Raw genomic sequence first — 18741 nt, 5'->3', positions numbered from 1 at the left:
AATTGTTGGCTCCTTGTGCTGCTTTTCCCTCTGTTTGATTCTGCTGTACAGGGACTGCAGGAAGGTGATCCCAAAGCAAATTCTGGTACTCGCAATGTGTGCATTAAAAAAAAGAAATCGGTTAAGGATGTTTTTTTTGAATACCGAACTGCACTATTTCATGTATTTTATAGCTGCCTGGAGTTTAGCTTTGGATTAAAGTATATCTAAAGCCCGAACATTGCTGTATTCTTTTTTAGAAGGAGTAGCAAGTGGTAAAAAAACTGTCAACTTTTTTGTTGTATACGTCCCATGGGGGAGATTTGCTCCTGTCTTGGGGGAAGGAGACCTCTAACGTTAAGGAAATCCTTTCCTAGTGGTCACCCCAACAAATGTCCTGAAAGTTTTCCTCATTACCTCTGTTCCAGCAATATTGTGGATTTCAGTTCTAGTGGTCCCTAGGTCATGAAGAGCGGGTGAATCTTCTGAGGTCACAATCCAAAAACTAGCTTCAGATGCGCTTTACTGTGAGCTTTATTTAAATCCTCTGTAGTATGGTCCAGCAAGCTTTTTAGGGCTCATTCACATGAATGCAGCGAACCGTACTTTATGAAAAATAAGCATGTCTCCTGCAGGCCCAATTGACAGGTGTTTGTATACAGCCACCTGTACAAACGAATGGCAGGCCGAGTCTATACAAGCATTTATCACCTTTCAGGGCAGATGAGTGTCCTGGATGCAAACTGCATGCAAGTAGACGATCGATTGAGCAGTTACCAGCCACAGCCACAGCCTGTCATTGATTTGTACACAAACGCCTGTCTCTCCCAGGTACAGAGATATGTTAGTTTTTCAGTGTACAGCTCTCTCTGCCTGTGTGGATGAGCCCCTACAGCAGGGATCTCAAACTGGTGGCCCTCCAACTATTGCAAAACTACAAGTCCCATCATGCCTCTGCCTGTGGGAGTCATGCTTGTAGCTGTCAGCCTTGCAATGCCCCATGGGACTTGTAGTTTCGCAACAGCTGGAGGGCTTCCAGTTTGAGACCCCTGCCTTACAAAGTCTTTGGCATTTCATCATGCGCTCTTCAAACTACCTCTCGTGCTCCAGTCGTAAGTGAGGCTGAAATCCTGGTATACCCTGTCCTGGGTTTCACAGGCAGGGATTCAGCATGTCAAAAATCTACATCCTATCAGCTATACACAATTGGCCTTGTACGTAAGGGAACTGAATTTGTGCCAGTCGTGTTTTGTTGTAGCCGGCTAGGAGCAGAAGATGAATGGCAGCAGGCCAATCGATTCCATTTTAGTAGGTAATGGTGTTCCTAGACCCAGCTTTATAAGATCAAGTGCACTTTTTGTGGTGTTATCCTTTTCTGACCACCTCTCCAGCAATTGAATGCGATAGATCATAAGTGCTAAAGACGAATACTTTAAATGCAATGCAGTCATGGTTGACTCCATCTTTACACTGATCATTGAGGCTATGTTCACTCTGATCCATCACGGAAGTCACATGACTTCCAATCCGACTTTGCCCTTCAGGTCCGACTTCCGTGGGACTTCAATGAACAGGATCCGATTTTGATCCAACTTCGAGATGATTGCAACTTGTACTTTGACCAATCAAAACAATTCCTTTGGCTTTGGTATGGATGAAACCACACGCCAAAGTTATAAAAAAATGGGGGGTCTGGTATGGCTCTTGAGGGGGAACCCCATGCCAAAAAAAAACAGCTTGGGCCCCCCCCCCCCCATCTCTGTAGGGGGAATTTGTTCATTCAGTTTGTCCTGGTAAACCTTGTCACTGAAAGTAGGCAAAGATCCAAAAGTTGGTGACAACTGTCTCAGAAGAGTTTCCTTACTTTAGTGAGATCTCCTTTCACTTACTGTTTTTGGCACCAGAAGTGAAGTAAAATCTACACAATAGCAGTTGAAGTATCAACTCTCTCAAGGCCCGTTCACACTAGTGCACTGACTAGTGTTTTTCTGCACTGGAAGAATGCCGGTTACTGCTAGGGCACATAGAAAACCATTGTTTTCTATGTTCCCCTGTTCTCACTACAACACAGCCTACAGGTGCAAGCAGCAAGGTATGATGATATACAGACATGCTGCATCTTATCAACCCTAACTGGATGGTGCCGCATGTCACCCCACAGCAGCGCAATGCATCTCGCTACTATGCGGTGACATGAACGAAACATCACTTTGTACACTTCGGCTACTTTCACACTGAAGCGCTTTACAGGTGCTACAGCGCTAAAAATAGCACCTGTAAAGAACCTCTCCTGTCTCTCCAGTGTGAGCCTGAGGGCTTTCACGCTAGAGCGGTGCACTTGCAGGACGGTAAAAAAAAGTCCTGCAAGCCACATCTTTGCAGCGCTGTAGGAGCGGTGTATACAGCGCTCCTGAAAACATTGGGGCAGTGCCGGAAAACCGCCACTGCAGCTGCACTTTGCGGGCAGTTTTAACCCTTTTTAAAACCGCCCCGCTAGCGGCCGAATAGCGGCGCTAAAGCGACAGTAAAGTGGCACTAAAAATAGTGCTGCTTTTACCAACGATGCCTGCCCACCCCAGTGTGAAAGTAGCCTTCAAATAAAGTTCTTATAAAAAAAGGATTAGATGACGTAAATCTGCCATCACACTACCCCTTGCCACATGTCACTGCAGCCCAAAACAAAGTAGCTTTAGTATGCGTCTACTTACTTTAACGGACAATTGCGCTGTCATGCAGCGCTGCACCCAAATAAAATCATGTCTTTTTTTTTTTCCCACAAATAGAACTTTGTTTTGGTAGTATTTGATCACCACTGCATTTTTTTTTTTTTTTTTTTTTTTTTTTTTTTTTTTACACAAAAAACTATAATTTTTTTCACTTTCTGCTATAAAACATACCCACTAAAATATGTAAAAACTAATTTCTTTATAAATTTATATCTCTCTATCGCTATCGGAATTTTAAAATTTTTATACTAGCAATAGCTGAGATCAGCAACTTATAGCGGAACTGCGATATTGCTGTGGACAATTGGACACTTTGCGGGAACCAGTGAAACTAATGCCGCGTACACACGATTGGAATTTCTGCCAGCAAAAGTCCGATGAGAGCTTTTTGTCGGAAAATGCGACCGTGTGTATGCTCCATTGGTCTTTTGCTGGCGGAATTCCAGCCAGCAAAAGATTGAGAGCAGGTTCTCTATTTTTCGGTCTGGAAAAGTTCCTATCCGAAAATGCGATCATCTGTACACATTCTGACGCGCAAAATTCCTATGCATGCTCGGAAACAATTTGACGCTTGGAAGCATTGAACTTCATTTTCTCGGCTTGTCGTAGTGTTGTACGTCACCGCGTTCTTGACGGTCGAAAGTTCAGAGAACTTTTGTGTGACCGTGTGTATGCAAGCCAAGCTTAAGCGGAATTCTGTTTTTTCCGATGGAAAATCTGCTTGTGTGTACGCGGCATTATACAGTGATCAGTGACAAGAATATGCACTGTCATTGTACAAATGACACTGACTGGGAATGGATTTAAACCTCTAGGGTGATCAAAGGGTTTAATGTGTGCCTAGCCAGTGTTTGTGTACTGTATGTGCCGCTTTTACTAAGGAAAGAGTTGGATTTTATTTCCTGCTTTGCATAGTCACAAAATCAATCCCACCCCTGTCAGAACAGAGATCTGCCTTGTTTAAATTGGCAGATCTCCGTTCTGTGTGTTTTTAGACACGATTGGTTGGTGTCGGTGGACATCCAGTGCCTGGCAATCGCAGATCCGCTTCTGTTGTGATCACAGAAGCAGCAGGCTTCCAGTGGTGCGCCGCCCTCTAGGCGGAAGTGCAGCATTACATGTATGTATACTTGATTCTGCACAGGAGAGCCTCCCTATAGCAGTAAATCTGCTATGCGGTGGACAGCAAGTGATTAAAGCTGGACAATGGAATAAGCAACCATTGTGTATAAGTTACAAGAGGCATGTCTATTCTAACGTAAATCTTGGCGTGCTTTGTGTATTTCTTCCAGCTCTATGTAGTAATCCAGTGTGAAGCTTTGCCTCTGTGCTGGAGCTTCCTGTAATAAAGACCAGTCACTGCTGCACTCTCTCCTTCTGCATGGTGACTGGTCTTGTCTCCACCCCCTCCTGTCCTTTTCTGCAGGCAGTCTGTTGTGAGTGGGTCATCTGGGCCCCTCCCACAGCTTTTTTGTCTGCACGGGCTATGTGTCATTGCTACTTTTTACAAGGTAGTAACTGAGTTTTCAAATACATTTGGTGCAAACAAAATTGATTTAAATCCTTTGTGGCTAACAATGATCAAAGTTTTTTTTGCTCAGAGTTCAGCTTTAATGTACTCTTTTGTAGGTGTTATAACTCTTCACTGTCTACCTACAAACTGAGTATATGCTGGCTGTATGGATATGTTAGAAAGTGCATTAAAGACCTAATACAGGGTACTTTTTTTGTTCGTGCCCACCACTTTCCTAGTACTTGCCTGATCTTTATATATGCTGTTTTTTTGTCTGGTCTGTGTGATTTTTCTCTCTCTAGGGAGGGGCAGCCTGTGTCCTGGTATTCCATGTATGTGTGATTCAGTTCCTTCCCCCTACTGACCTTCAGTATAACTGCAATATATAGTCCATGCTTCTAAACTATTTCAGATTTTTTACTACTTGTGTAAATTACGATCATTTAAAGCCGTACACTTTTATCAGTGTTATATTTCCTTCCGCAGCTAACAAATGTTTTACCTCTCTCTCTAGCCCGTGGGCCGCTGGACCTCGCCTTAACATCTGGTGCAGGTTTTTAAAGAAGCCAATGTCCACTCTACAAGACGCCTTGGGGCCAAGAATTAAATGAGCCTGGCATAAAAGGACTCACAAGCTGACCTGCAGGTAATTGAATTCCTCACAACCTGTCTATATCTCCACCAGTTTTATATCCGGAAAATTGCAGGGCGCTCAACCTATAAAATGCATGGTATGTGAGAAGGATTCTGCCTTTTCTGATGATATCTGTGCTTTGTAGCATGCTGCTGGTTGCTTGGGCCTCATCTGCTTTTCATATAATCAGTGGCCCCCCAGCCATGGACTGCTCGGGGGCCACAGTGACCTATATAGTGAGTGGAGGGGAGATCTTATAAAACACATTTTGCTATGAGTTAACTGTAGCTGGACTGCATTGTGAGCAAATATTACTAACCAGTTCTAATATAGCTATCACAGCTATATACAAACCTGCTATCATTAAACAGAATGAAGTAGTCTATTTATATGATAATGTACAAATATCTAATTCTTAAATTGCCACTTATTCTAGCCCCCTCAACCCCACCATACCTTTTAAAACGTCCACATTAGGCGATTTCATCAACTGGTTTTGTACGCCAATTAATCTCACTTTTGTTCCACTCTGTTTTTTTTTTTTAATGACTTGCCTTTCGGAGTAGACTCTTAATGGGAGCTGCTTGACAAGACTCCCTGTGGTCTGCATCAGTACCTGGTAGGGGATCTCTAACTAGCCTCCTCACCCGTTGCTTAAGGATTACATCACAGCTTGGGATTAGAGAACTTCCACCACCCTCTGACACCCAACTGTCCACCTGCTTGTGGACTACCCAGTACATGTCTACAACCCCTTAAAGAGGTCCAAAGATCATAGTTTGAAAACCACTACATTATTCTCATTCTTGCCCAGTGTATTGCTTCACACTGACCTGAAGATCTCTTCTTTCCTGCTGCTGGCACCACTCTGGATACCGCTAGCCAGGATAAGAGGTGGAGTGCAGTTGGTATCACTCATGGGACAGGAGCCAGCACTACAAAGGACGCATCGGTTTATGCGGCTATTGCTTCCTACTACAGCTCCAACTTTACAAGTAGTCCTTCGGCGTTGCACTCTGTTTTGATGTTCTGGAATGGTGGGTCAGCAAGCCCAGACTGTGACCTACCAGTCACCTGTTCGCGATCTACAGGTTGCGGACCCCCGCGTTAGGCGGAGTCGCCTGTGTGAAAGGGGTTTAAAGGAGGACAGTACAGCTAAACAGTTCAAGATAGAGGGGCCCTGCTTGTGGAGCTTACAATTAAAGGGAGGGGGAGGTGGTACAAAAGGTAATAGCTGCAGGGAATGATCTGATGGAGGTGACTCAAGTACAGTTTTTGGAGGTGGGGTAGACTTCCCTGAATAAATTTGTTTTCAAGGATCGCCTAAAGGTGGACAGGGTAGGAGCTGACCGCGCATACTGGGGTGGGGAGTTCCAGAGGATGGGAGAGGCCACAGAAAAGTTCTGGTGGCGAGCATGGGAGGAGGTAGCAAGATGTCTTGGGAGGAGCAAAAAGGATGATTTTGGAGATATCTGCAGATGAGGTTGGCGATGTAGCTGGGTGTAATGTTGTGGATGGTTTTGTACATTGTGATTAGTATTTTACATTTTATACATTGGATTAGTGGAATCCAGTAAAGGGGGATTGGTTACTAAGATGTATAAGTCTAGTAGCTGCATTCATAATAGACTGAAGGAGGGATATCCTGTGTAGAAGTAGGCCAGTGAAGAGGGAGTTGCAGTAGTCAAGGTGGGATATAACCAAGGAGTGAATAAGTTGTTTTGTTGTGTGTTCGGGAAGGGGCGAATTATTCTACCAAAAAAGGTTCAGGTGGCAAGGAGGTAATAGATCAATCTCCTCCTCACTACCTTTATTAGCCCTGTAAATGTCATACCACTGTGTTGCTCCCATGTGCAATTCATCTGTTTTCAGGGCAGTTGTGGCACAGACCCATTCACTTGAATGGGTTGCAATCAGTGGCAGTACTGCCTGCCGAATGCAACAGGAGGTATCATTTTTGCTGCATGTGTACACCCCTGTCTGGCTGCCTTTGCAGCTTAAAGTGCAACTTTATGCATAACAATTTGATAACTATTAATGTTAAACAAAAGAGCATACATTCCACATTAATAATTCTACCAAAATTAGTGTGTGCTGTATTTTTATGAAGCCCAGAGCAGTCACTTCTTGGAAACTTTCCCACCTCTTTGGTCTCAAACTACATGCTGCTTTCCACAATTAAAATATGTACATTTCCAGCCTTCATTGTATGTCTTGGGTCAGTTAGAAAGGAAGGATGACAGAAGCTATACTGGGTGTACACATGCAGCAAAAATTATACCCCCTGTTGCATTCAGCAGCAAGTACCGCCACTGATTGCAACACATTCAAGTGAATAGGTCTGTACAACTGCCCTGAAAACACATGTATTGCACATGGTTGCAACAAAGTGGTGTGACATTTACAGGGTTAATAAAGGCAGCGAGGAGGCGATTGGTCTATCGCCTCCTTGCCACCTGTCAAATGATTCTGAAAAAGGATCAATTACAAATCTCTTTTTAGAGATGCGGCAACGTTGCCTGCATTTCCTAACATAGCGTTCCAGTTACGTGTGTGTGTGTGTGTGTGTGTGTGTGATTGTCAAGCTACCACCATAACCTTTGTGTCTCCGTAGCAGCAGAGTTTGTCCTGTCTCACCTGCTTTTCTTTGCTCCCTCCCTAATCTGTGTCTTTCCTGTTTTCTTCCCTCTTCAGCAACAGTAAATCTTAAAGCTGCCAGCTGATTGTGACTCTTTGATTTTAGGAACACTGCCAAAAGTTGAGAGCAACTGAGTATGTTAAGAGCGGAGTGGGATTACTGCCTTAAATGTAACTTTTTTTTTTTTTGTTCGCTTTTTTTTTTTTTTTTTTTAATTTATCGCAGTAGTGTAAATGTAACCTAAGGGATGCTTAGAAGACACCTTGAAAATGAGAATGATACCTTGAGAGTGCTCGGGAGTGCCATGGTGGTCTGCACACTCTGGAAATCATATAACCAGTGTATCTGTAAGAAGTTTGCTAGTAGTAGTAAACAATGAAGCATAATAAATGCCCAAAAATTGGCATGTTGGCTTTGACATGTAAAGCGCTTTCTTATTCTTAGTCAATCATGGAGAGTCACTGATGGGCACTGGTAAATGGCCTTCAACTCCAGAAAAAGACAGTTTGGCTAACCTTCACAGTTGCATTCTTCTTTTACATATTGCGAAAGTTATTTTATATTTTGGTTGGGTGGTTCCAGCTGGGTGTATGCTGCATCTTTGTCTGTATACTTTTACTTTTTGAACAGATTTTATTGATGCACATTTGGGTCTCTTTTTAGTAATTCAAAGTCCATTTTTACTTTTTTATCCTTTTTTATGTTGGGTTAAACCTGGGGGTTTATTAGTACTATTTAAGTGGTTCGAAAGGCTCAAGGTTTTGTGCATGAAGGTAAAAAACCTACTTGCCTGAGCCCCATCGCGTTACAGCGATGTGCACAAGTCCGGCGGGAATTTTTCCTCCTCATTGGCTGAGACCGCAGCGGGAGCCAGGTCAATCACAGCCGGTGAACCATTGAAGAGAGAGAGGGGTGGGGCTGAGCCGCAGGTCTGTGTGTGAATGGATGCCCAGAGCAGTGGCTCGGGTGCTAACCTGCTCCGGTGCCCCCATTGCAATCTGCTTGTTCTCTGGGCATTCGGCAGAAGGGAGGGGCCAGGAGTGTCAGCAGGGGACCCAAGAAGAGGAGGATCCGGGCTGCTGTGTGCAAAACCACTGCACAGAGCAGGAAAGTATAACATGTTTGTTATTTTTTTGAAAAAAACAACATTGGCAAATTAAAGTGATATTAAAAGGGCAATGTGAAACAGCTTGACTGGACTCAAGGTTTTACCAGTTCAAATGCTTTCGGGCTCTAGGAAATGTTCTATCTATAGAAAGGATTTCTTGTTTTGTCTTCTAAATTGGTTTGCCAGGAATGTGTGAACGATGTGGTGAGAGAGGAGTCCTCAACTATGTATAAAGAATTCATGGGTGGATCTTCTCAGAAATGGTACTTCATTGTAGGCTATATTTGATTCACTTCTTGATATATGATCCTGGGATTCAGTCCAAGGAAAAGTCTTCAGTCTCATTTCGCACTTGAGCGTTTTTCTGCTATGCCTTACCTGACTATGCAGAATTCCATTCTTTCTAATTGTACCTGTACCAGTCACTGTATGCTGTATACTGTGAAAAGTACATGAGATCGATTTTTTTTTTTTTTTTTTTTTTTTTTTTTTTTTCATATTCTGGCATTTTTGATTTGATAGACATCAGTGGGAATGACTGTCAACGTGCGATCTACGTCTTTTCATGCCTGAAGAATTTCTCTCCTCTAGGATAGTTCTCCTTCTCTTACCAAGCAAACTCCAGACTAGGGTTGCACTGATACTAGTATCGGTGCCGATACCGTGTATTTGCACAGGTATCGATACTCATGCAAATGCAACGATACTTTCAGGCCTGGATCTTTGAGCTGTCAGTGGGTCTCCACGGTCTGGTAATTGGAACTGTCAAAAAAAAAAAAAAAAGCAGCCAGCAATGTTTATTACCAACATTGCTCAGCCCTGAAACACTAAGGCCCCTTTCACACTGGGGCGGTGGTTGCGTCGGCGGTAAAGCGACGCTGTTTTTAGGCATGGGCCTTGTCGACCTAGGCCAGGATACAGCGTTGTCGGTACTTGTACTCATTGTAAAAAGAAACGGTATCGGTGCATCCCTACTCCAGACATTTGATACAGGTGCAAAAAACCCTGTAAAACTCATAACATTCCTGTAATATCTCTGAAATACGCTAGAGCTGCACGATTCTGGCTAAAATGAGACTCAAGATTTTTTTTTTTTTTTTTTGCTTAGAATAAAGATCACAAATCTTGTGGCGTAACATCTTTCACATTATACAAAACAAATGGGCTAACTTTATGGTTTAGTGTGTGTGTGTGTTGTATATTTTTCTTTTGTTGTTGTTTTTGTTATTTTTAATTCATTGATGTGTATTTTTTCCCAAAAAATTGCGTTTGAAAAGCCGCTGTGCAAATACAGTGTGACATAAAACACTGCAACAACTGCCATTTTATTCTCTAGGATCTCTGCTAAAAAAAAATAGACACACAGGTCCCAGAAGACAGCAGGGACCAGTGAGATCACGCAGCGCACGCGCAGTAGGGAACCAGGCTGTGAAGCTGCAAGGCTTCACTTCCTGATTCCCTTACCGAAGATGTCGGCGCCTCCACCTGGAGCCAAGGGATTGGCTTTGGGTGAGAACGTCGCGGGCGCCCTGGGCAGGTAAGTGTCCATGTATGAAAAGTCAGCAGCTGCAGTATTTGTAGCTGCTGACTTTTTAATTACATTTTTTTTATTTTCGGCAGCACTCCGCATTAAGCAACAAATGTCAGAAAAAGGTTTCGTCTCTTTAAGTGGTTAAACTGACCTCATTTACAGACCGGAATTCATCCCTTTGATCTAAAAGAACTGAATGATACTTTGTTTATAGTCATCTCCCAGCGCTGAGCAATGTTTATAAACATTTGCCAGCTTTTAAAAAAAATACTTTTTTTTCAAGTAGAGAAAGCTCTGCATTTGTTACATGAATGAATCCAGGAAATGAAATGCTCTATTAAGATGAATGGGGGGGTGATTGAATTGAGATTTGATTTTTTTTTTTTTTTTTAACGATTAATCGTTCAGCTCTAAAATACGCTTTTTATAACCTCTTGGGTACCATTCAACGGCTGGAAAATATTACTTAGTATTTTTTGGTAGCTTTCCACGTTTTTGGAGCAGCTTTGGAGGCAGACTGTGGTTTCTGGAGCTGCCTAGAGCTGGAGTTGAAAGCTTCCTTATGCTCAGGAGCTAGCCTGCAACTGGAGCTCAACTACTGGAGTCACTCCATAGATGGAGTTGGTGAACAAAGAGCATTGCCAACCCTACTATGAATTGACCTGTTTTACCAATTATGCACATAGAAGCCATTTTTAAATGCAAACTCTGCCCCAGTCTGTGTCATGAGGTCCAATTATTACTGCCCTTGATACAGCTGTCTTTCCTCTTGCGCGCACACACCATAGAGAAGGCAAAGACAGGCTATCAATTAAAGCGTACAAATCCACTGCCCCTTGGGCATACTAGCACATTATGACTTTACCTTGCAGGAAAATATAAAAAAAAACCCACCAGCAGTATATAACCGCTTTAATGGCATCCCAGTCTTAGTCCGTAGGGTTTAATATTAAGTTGGCCCACCCTTTGCAGCTATAACAGCTTTAACTCTTCTGGTAAGGCTGTCCACAAGATTTAGGAGTGTATCTATAGGAATGTTTGACCATTCTTCCAAAAGTGCATTTGTGAGGGCAGGCAGTGATGTTGGACGAGAAGGCCTGGCTCGCAGTCTCCGCTTGAATTCATCCCAAAGGTGTTCTATTGGGTTGAGGTCAGTCAAGTTCTTCCACCCCAGACTCGCTTATCCATGTCTCATCCATGGACCTTCCTTGCAAAGGATGGACCAACTCAATATTGAGCCCTACGGACTAATGCCCAATACACAAGATACGAAAATCGGACGACAGATCGTCTGACTTTTTTCGCTTGCTAGTCGCAGGTAGAAATTGAATAGGTTACTAAAGTTATGAAAATTCTCGTATGACAATAAAATTCAAAAGTGATGTAATGTGTTGTAGTGTATTTGTATTGTATTTAACCGCCTCACGTCCGCCTGCCGTCATATGACGTGACAGACTTTGAGCGGGGATATCTGAATGATGCCTGTAGCTACAGACATCATTCAAATATTGCCGTCTTCAGCCGGTGATTCCCTACACCATAAGAATGATCATAGCGGCTGGTCCGCCGCTTGATCGTTCTTATGGGAGGAGAGAGGGGATGTCCCTCTCCCGCCGCCCTCCGGTGCTTCTACCGACTCACCGCTACGGTGAGTCGGACACAGGATCCGCCGGCCCCGGATGTTGATCATAGAGATTTCCGGCGGACCAGATGGCGCGTCACGCTCGGCCTCTGCATTTGAAAAAACGGGGCCGCCTCGGCTGGAAATGCCGTGAACAGTTTATTTATTTTTTTATTTCAGGCTTCCCAGCCTAGTGGTGAGATGTGGGGTCTTATTGACCCCATATCTCACTATGAAGAGGACCTATCATGTCATATTCCTATTACAAGGGATGTTTACATTCCTTGTAATAGGAATAAAAGTGTCAAAATAAAAAAAAAAAAGTATACCGCATGTACTCGAGTATAAGTCGATTTGAGTATAAGTCGAGGCCCCTAATTTACCACAAAAAACTGGGAAAAACTTATTGACCCGAGTATAAGACGAGGGTGAGAAATGCAGCAGCTACTGTAAGTGGAAAAAGAGGGTCAACAATGCCCATCTGCAGCTGCATACCTCCCTGTGTCCCGTGTATGTGTGCATGTGTCCCGTGTATGTGTGCATGTGTCCCGTGTCCCTGTGCATGTGTCCCTGTGCATGTGTCCCTGTGCATGTGTGCCTCCGTGTGCCGCTCTGCACCAATCAGCGTGTGATAATACCATTCGGTGGCCATTCTACTGTTCAAAAGCCGCGCCTTCTCCTCGTCTGTGATAGGTAGAACACTCCCATTTGTCAGCGGTCAGACTTTCTCTCATCCTCATACCACGGACGAGGATGAGAGAATGTCCGTGATAGCGTGTAGACTGACTGCCGGGTAATGGAGTTTTCTGCCTATCACAGACGAGGAGGAGGCGCGGCTTTTGAACAGTAGAATGACTGCCGAATGGTATTATCACACGCTGGCCGCCGTCTGTCTGCATGACACGCTGATCATGTAGGCAGACGGCGGTGACTCGAGTATAAGACGAGGGGGCACTTTCAGCCTAAAAAAAAAAAAAAAAAAAAAGGGCTGAAAATCTTGACTTATACTCGAGTATATACTGTAATTAATAATAAAAAAAAATGATTAAAGCGCCCCTGTCCCCATGTTCTCGCACACAGAAGTGAACGCATACGTAAGTCCCGCCCACAATTTTGTCCCTAGACCTCCTCTGTAACTCAAAACATGTAACCAGTAAAAAAAATTTCAAGCTTTGCCTGTGGGGATTTTTAAGTACCGAACTTTAGCGCCATTCCACAAGCGTATGCAGTTTTGAAGCGTGACATGTTGGGTATCTATTTACTTGGCATAACTTCATATTTCACTATATGCAAAAACATTGGGCTAACTTTACTGTTTTTTGTTTTTTTTTTTAAAGCACAAAACTGTTTTTTTTCCCAAAAAAGCGATGCGCAAATACTGTGCGAGATAAAAAGTTGCAACAACCACAATTGTATTCTCTAGGGTCTTTGCTAAAAAGAAAACGTATAATGTTTGGGGGTTCTATGTAATTTTCTAGCAAAAAAATGATGATTTTTACATGTAGGAGAGAAATGTCAGAATTGGCCTGGGTGGCAAGTGGTTAAGCAAAAATCATATGATTTCTGGTATCGTACAAGAAAAATATTCATGCTTGTCTGATCGGATAACTTCGGCTGAACTGTTGTGTTCGGCTCTCGAAAGCAGTGTGCTAACGATCAGATTATTGTACGATCGCTTCGAAATCATCATTTTTTTGTACGATTTTTGGATTGTGTGTACAGGCCATTAGACTGGGATGCCATTTAAGTTCATGTGCTTGTAAAGGCAGCGTACCAATACTTTTGATAATCGTGTGTGATTTATTAGGACCTTTCAGTAACTTAATAGAATTGGAGCTTCAAAAACTAATATACAAGTTTATAGAAATTATCTTATTTTACCCCTTTTCAGGGGAAAAGTAATGTTGCTTTGCTATGTGTGGCCAATGCGCAGGGGCCATCTCCCAGCTCATTTTTAAAATGTAACCAAGGGCAAATTATTTTTTAATTCCTTTTTTTTTTTTTTTTTTTTAATGTAACGAGCGGCAAACGTGTTTTTTTTTTTTTTTTTTAATTTTTTTTAAGTTTTGAACAAAGTGGTGATGGATTAGAACACCAGTCAATTTTTATTGCTCTGTCTGTGCCCTGTCAGCCAGATTTACCCTCCTCTATTTGTTCTGTTTACCATTCTTGTCGAGTGGTAAACAGGAGTGAACAGTAAGTGAAATTAAAAGTCCCAAATTTTGGGTTGACATTAGAACAGGAATAGAGGCGAAATCTTCAAATGGGGACGCTAGTTCTGGTGTCACACCAGGATTTCCTCCTTTTTGGAGCGGTTTCCCCTAATTTCCTGTTTTGGCTATGGGACAGGAAGTGAAGAAAAATCGCCCCTATGGGACACAGCTCGTAGAAAAACACCTGACATTACCCTCCCTTTATTATATCCATAATGAAAAAAAAATAAACACAAACTATACTGTACATAGATTAAGGTACAAATAACGCTACGAAAACAACTTTGAAGAAAATAATTCCGTTTTTGTTATTTAATTTATGGAAAATACGTCTACCAGTCTGTTACTTTAAACTTCTAATATTTTTAATGGATGTAAGAGGGAACTTTCTACAAGGTGGCTAAACTTTAAGTTTGCCCATGGGTCTACAGTTCATAATTTTTTTTTATCGTGGCTTTCCATTTCAAATGAATAATAATAATATTATTATACAGGATTTATATAGCGCCAACAGTTTCTGCAGCGCTTTACAACGTTAGGGCAGACAGTACAGTTAAAATACAATTCAATACAGGAGGAATCGGAGGGCCCTGCTCATTAGAACTTACAATCTAAATGGGAGGGTCAAATGATACAAAAGGTAAAAACTGTGGGGGATGGGCTGATGGAAAAAATAAAAGGACACTTGTTGGGAAACTAATAAAAAATTTGGTGATGGAAGTGGTCAGATTGCAACAAAAAAAGTATACTTCACACTAGTGCACTTTTGCTGTGCATTTCCGGGGTGACAAAAGTGCCGTCTGAAAAAATAAATTAACTCTTCACTGCAGGCGTACTGCGCTTTGAAAAGAAGGTGCGATTTTTCAGAAGTGCACCAAAAAGGCACCTTCCATTGTAAGGCAATGGGAGCGCATCAGTGTGAAAGGACCCTAAAACTTATTTTGTCTATGCACTGTATTGGGGAAAAATATGTGACAACAAGATCATCACACCTAAATATGTACTTCTTGCCATTCTATTCTGAAACAATTGGCATTATTATGGAATTGCGCCCCCCCCCCCCCCCTTTTTTTTTTTTTTGTAGCTATATCAGCCTCCACTCCTCAAGGAAAGCTTTCTGCTAAATTTCGGAGTGTCTGGACATGTTGTGCCCATTCAGACAAAAGAGCATTTGGTAGGTCGGGCACTGATGTTGGACAAGAACACCTGGTTTTCAATCGGCATTCAAATTTATTTCAAAGGTGTTCCGTAAAGTTGAAGTCGTGGCTCTCTGTGTAGTCCAAATCAAACTAGGGCTTTCTAGACTTGTCTTTATGCAGAGACCCAGCCATGGTGGAACAAAAAAGGGTCTTCACCAAACTGTTGTCACAGTGCTGGAAGCGCAAAATTTTCTAAAATGTCGTCGTATGCTATTAACCATATATTCACTGGAACCAACCAGAATTTGAAGGGGTGCCTAAATACGCTTGACAGCATAGTTAGGTTTGATGGTAAGGTGTCCACAAGCTTATGCTACGCAAAAAAATATCATGGGTTTATGGGACTTTCACGGTTCCAGATATAAATTTGTATATAAAAACTGTTGCATGAAATTATGTTTTGAGACATGTACTGTGGGCTTAGACCATAGGGCAGGGATATGCAATTAGCGGACCTCCAGCTGTTGCAAAACTACAAGTCCCATCATGCTTCTGGGTGTCATGCTTGTAGCTGTCAGTCTTGCTATGCCTCATGGGACTTGTAGTTCTGCAACCGCTGGAGGTCCGCTAATTGCATATTCCTGCCATAGGGGAAGAGAGCCCCATAGGCAACTCTCATAGATTAAAGTGTAACAGTCTTGATGTAAAGTCTGCTAGATGTGTTTTGAGTATCACTCTTCCTCAGGGTCATTAATGTAACCGGCTTTACAAGAATAAATAATAAAAGCATTTTACAAATTACAACAACCTGGTACTCTGATTACTGAATACTCAGAGTTTAGCAGTCGCAAGCCTTTGGATTAAAGGTAAAAACAATCCGTGTGGTGGAGCGATCCCATGGTGAAAGGGTCCCAAGAAGGGAAAAGGGGCCACTGTAACTGCAGATATCCAGAGGGCAGCTGAGAGTTCTGTAAAAAAAAAAAAAATTCCAACTGAAAAAGGGACCTGGGTGCCATGCAAACCCCTGAGACCTGGAAAAGAAAATCTGGGAGTCTTTATAATGTTCCTCCTATAATGTAACAACTTTAGAAAATTCCTTTAAAGTTTTGTCCCAATGGTCCTTTGGTCAGAATAGTGAAACGCCTCCCTACTTACCCCTCTACATGCTTTAGAGTTTGCTCAGATCTAGGAGACATGAAACCTATATGGTGGACATGCCCTAAAGTCAAATGACTGTGGTTAAGGGTCTATAACATGGTCAACTCGGTGTTGCATATAAATTTACAAAAAGACCCCTGGGAGGCGCTTCTACACAAACCAATAGAAGGCGCAACCAATCGAGAGCGTACTCTTGAGTCCCATATTTTTTCGTCCCCAAAACGGACGATTGCAAAAGATTCTAAACTTTGACAAAGTGAAAAAGACTTGCATGGTACCCTGGCGAACGAGAAATTGACAGTGATACTAACTGACACGCATGATAAATTCTTGCGTATCTGGCAGCCTTGGCTAGATTTCTTTCCATCGACTCAACCGCCTATGCTTCCTGGAACTGTAATCTACATGATGTGTTGACATACCCATAATGAACCTCCAGAGCAAAGACTGCCTCCTCTTACCTTCCAAACCCCCCCCCCCCCTTTTTTTTCTTCTCTTGCCTCTTTCCATCTTTCTCCCCTGATTTTCTCCGCTCCAGTATTGTCCTTATGCCCATGAGTAAGAGCAGTACCCCCCCCCCCCGTATGCCTCCATGGCATGGGTACCCTCTTGTAAGGTACACAGCAGGAAATCCCTGAAGACAAACTCAAAACATCATAAAGAAAACACGAATGGAGTGTCAATTAAAGTTAGCATGTATGTGTCCACCTAAAATACTGTCCTCTATCGGACCCCCCACTACCCATGTGCAGGATATAATGTACATCATTCCCAGACTGGAAATGTCACCGCACATGTGCAGTGGTGCACCCAAAGTGGGCAGAGATTCACCAGGTTCTGGAAGGATACCAACAATATTGTTGGGATCTACACCATTGCCTGATTGACAGCTCGCATTTTAGTGTATGGCTGAGAGCCAGTCATGCCCACCCTCACCCACCACCTGACACTCCTGTGAGCGCTGGAAGGGGCAGAGCTGAGAGCAGTGACCGACATTGAGAAACAGTGAGCGATCAAAAGTTATAGGATTGCTCAGTTCTCTGTTTTTTAGAGCCAACATGGAACAGCTGCAGCATCGCACAGATGCTGCTTCATGAAGTCAGTATGTATGTTTTTGTTTAAGTGCGTACTTCTTCTTTAATTCTGATGCCCCAGTACTTATGCTGTATGCATTATTAGATTTACTGGTCTTTTACATCATCACTGTTGCTGTTAGTGTTTTTAACTTTTTTTTTTTTTTTTTTTTTTTCCAGGAACATGAATTTTGTATGTTATATATGGTGAGGGCATGTGGGTGTTGGTATTTGTGGTAAAACACTAACAGGGACTGTGGTAATGTCTCAGGAAATGGTGTAATATCTTATTACTGCAAGAGACAGTCGTTCCGTAGCAGCCGTCCTCAGCCCTATGTGTCCTTTTCAACTCTTATGCCTAGTTTACTAGCAGAAGCACAGTTCATTTAATTTATTCTAATTCTAGAAGACTGTTTACATTTTAGGAGTCATGGATGATGCAGGAATCAAGCAATTAAAGATTAAAAAAAAAAAAAAAAAAATGTTTAGATATCTTATTCGTTGTATGGCACCTAATTATTTGTAAATACGTCTTAATAAATTAGCGTTTCAATTTTCCTTGTCAAATTTTGTTATATATATATTTGTATGTGTATATACAGTGAGCCCTTCTCCTTCATCCCTGCTGCCTTCCGGGACCTGTGTGTCCCAGAAGACAAGCTGGCACTTCACAAAGCGCCACGCAACAGGAAACTGGCTGTGAAGCCTGAGGGCCCCACTCCCGGTTTCCCTTAGTTGGAGCGGCGCCTGCACCCGAGCGGACAAATCGACCTTGGGGGGCCAACATTGCATGCTCCCTGGACAGGTATGTGTCCTTATTAGAAGTCAGCAACTACAGTACTTGTAGCTGCTGACTTTTTAAAAAAAAACACTTTTTTTGCAGCTGGAACTCTGCTTTTAAGGTGTAAGTTCACCTTTTCGTTCAGCCTACTAGCTTGAACAAGAAAAATAAATAAATTGTTAGTGAGTACCAAGCTTTAGAACGGGGATGAGAGTAGATTTAGGAATAGTTGGTGTTTGACTGAACTTCCACTTTAAGTAAATCTAGCAGGACACATCTGAACCAAAGCCTTAAAGGGTAAGTTCACCTTCACAGAAAACTCTGTAAGGTGAACTTGCACAGGTATGCAGTGGATACTAGCTCATTATGCCTTTTGCCTTACAGGGTTTTTTTTTTTTTTCTGAGGGTATACAACTGCTTTAAATGTAGTGGAAGAATTCCACTGAGGGGGTTTTGTGGGTTGCTTGGTTCGAGAACCATGAAGGGAAGGTGTGAGACTTGGTGTTGAACCTGTGAGCAGACCACCACGAGCAAGTATTATCTAGTATCGTGCGAAAAAAAAAAAAAATTGTGCTTGTCCCATCAGATAATTGGCACAACCTGTCCTGATCGGCTCTTGAAAGCTGT

The 18741-nt window shown here is 42.5% G+C and overlaps 1 protein-coding gene across 1 annotated transcript in view; it reads left to right on the top strand.

Annotated features, from left to right (window-relative positions):
• RHBDF2 (rhomboid 5 homolog 2) overlaps positions 1-18741 on the top strand; it is a gene marked incomplete in the record, with an annotated part of 177679 nt that overhangs the window by 33302 nt on the left and 125636 nt on the right. Inside the window, 1 exon segment of the mRNA XM_073606201.1 lies at positions 4733-4864.

This window comes from Aquarana catesbeiana, linkage group LG12 (genome assembly GCF_042186555.1).
Source record: "Aquarana catesbeiana isolate 2022-GZ linkage group LG12, ASM4218655v1, whole genome shotgun sequence".
Taxonomy (NCBI): domain Eukaryota; kingdom Metazoa; phylum Chordata; class Amphibia; order Anura; family Ranidae; genus Aquarana; species Aquarana catesbeiana.
Note: the sequence above shows the minus strand (reverse complement) of the source record. Positions and strands in the feature narration are given on the sequence as shown.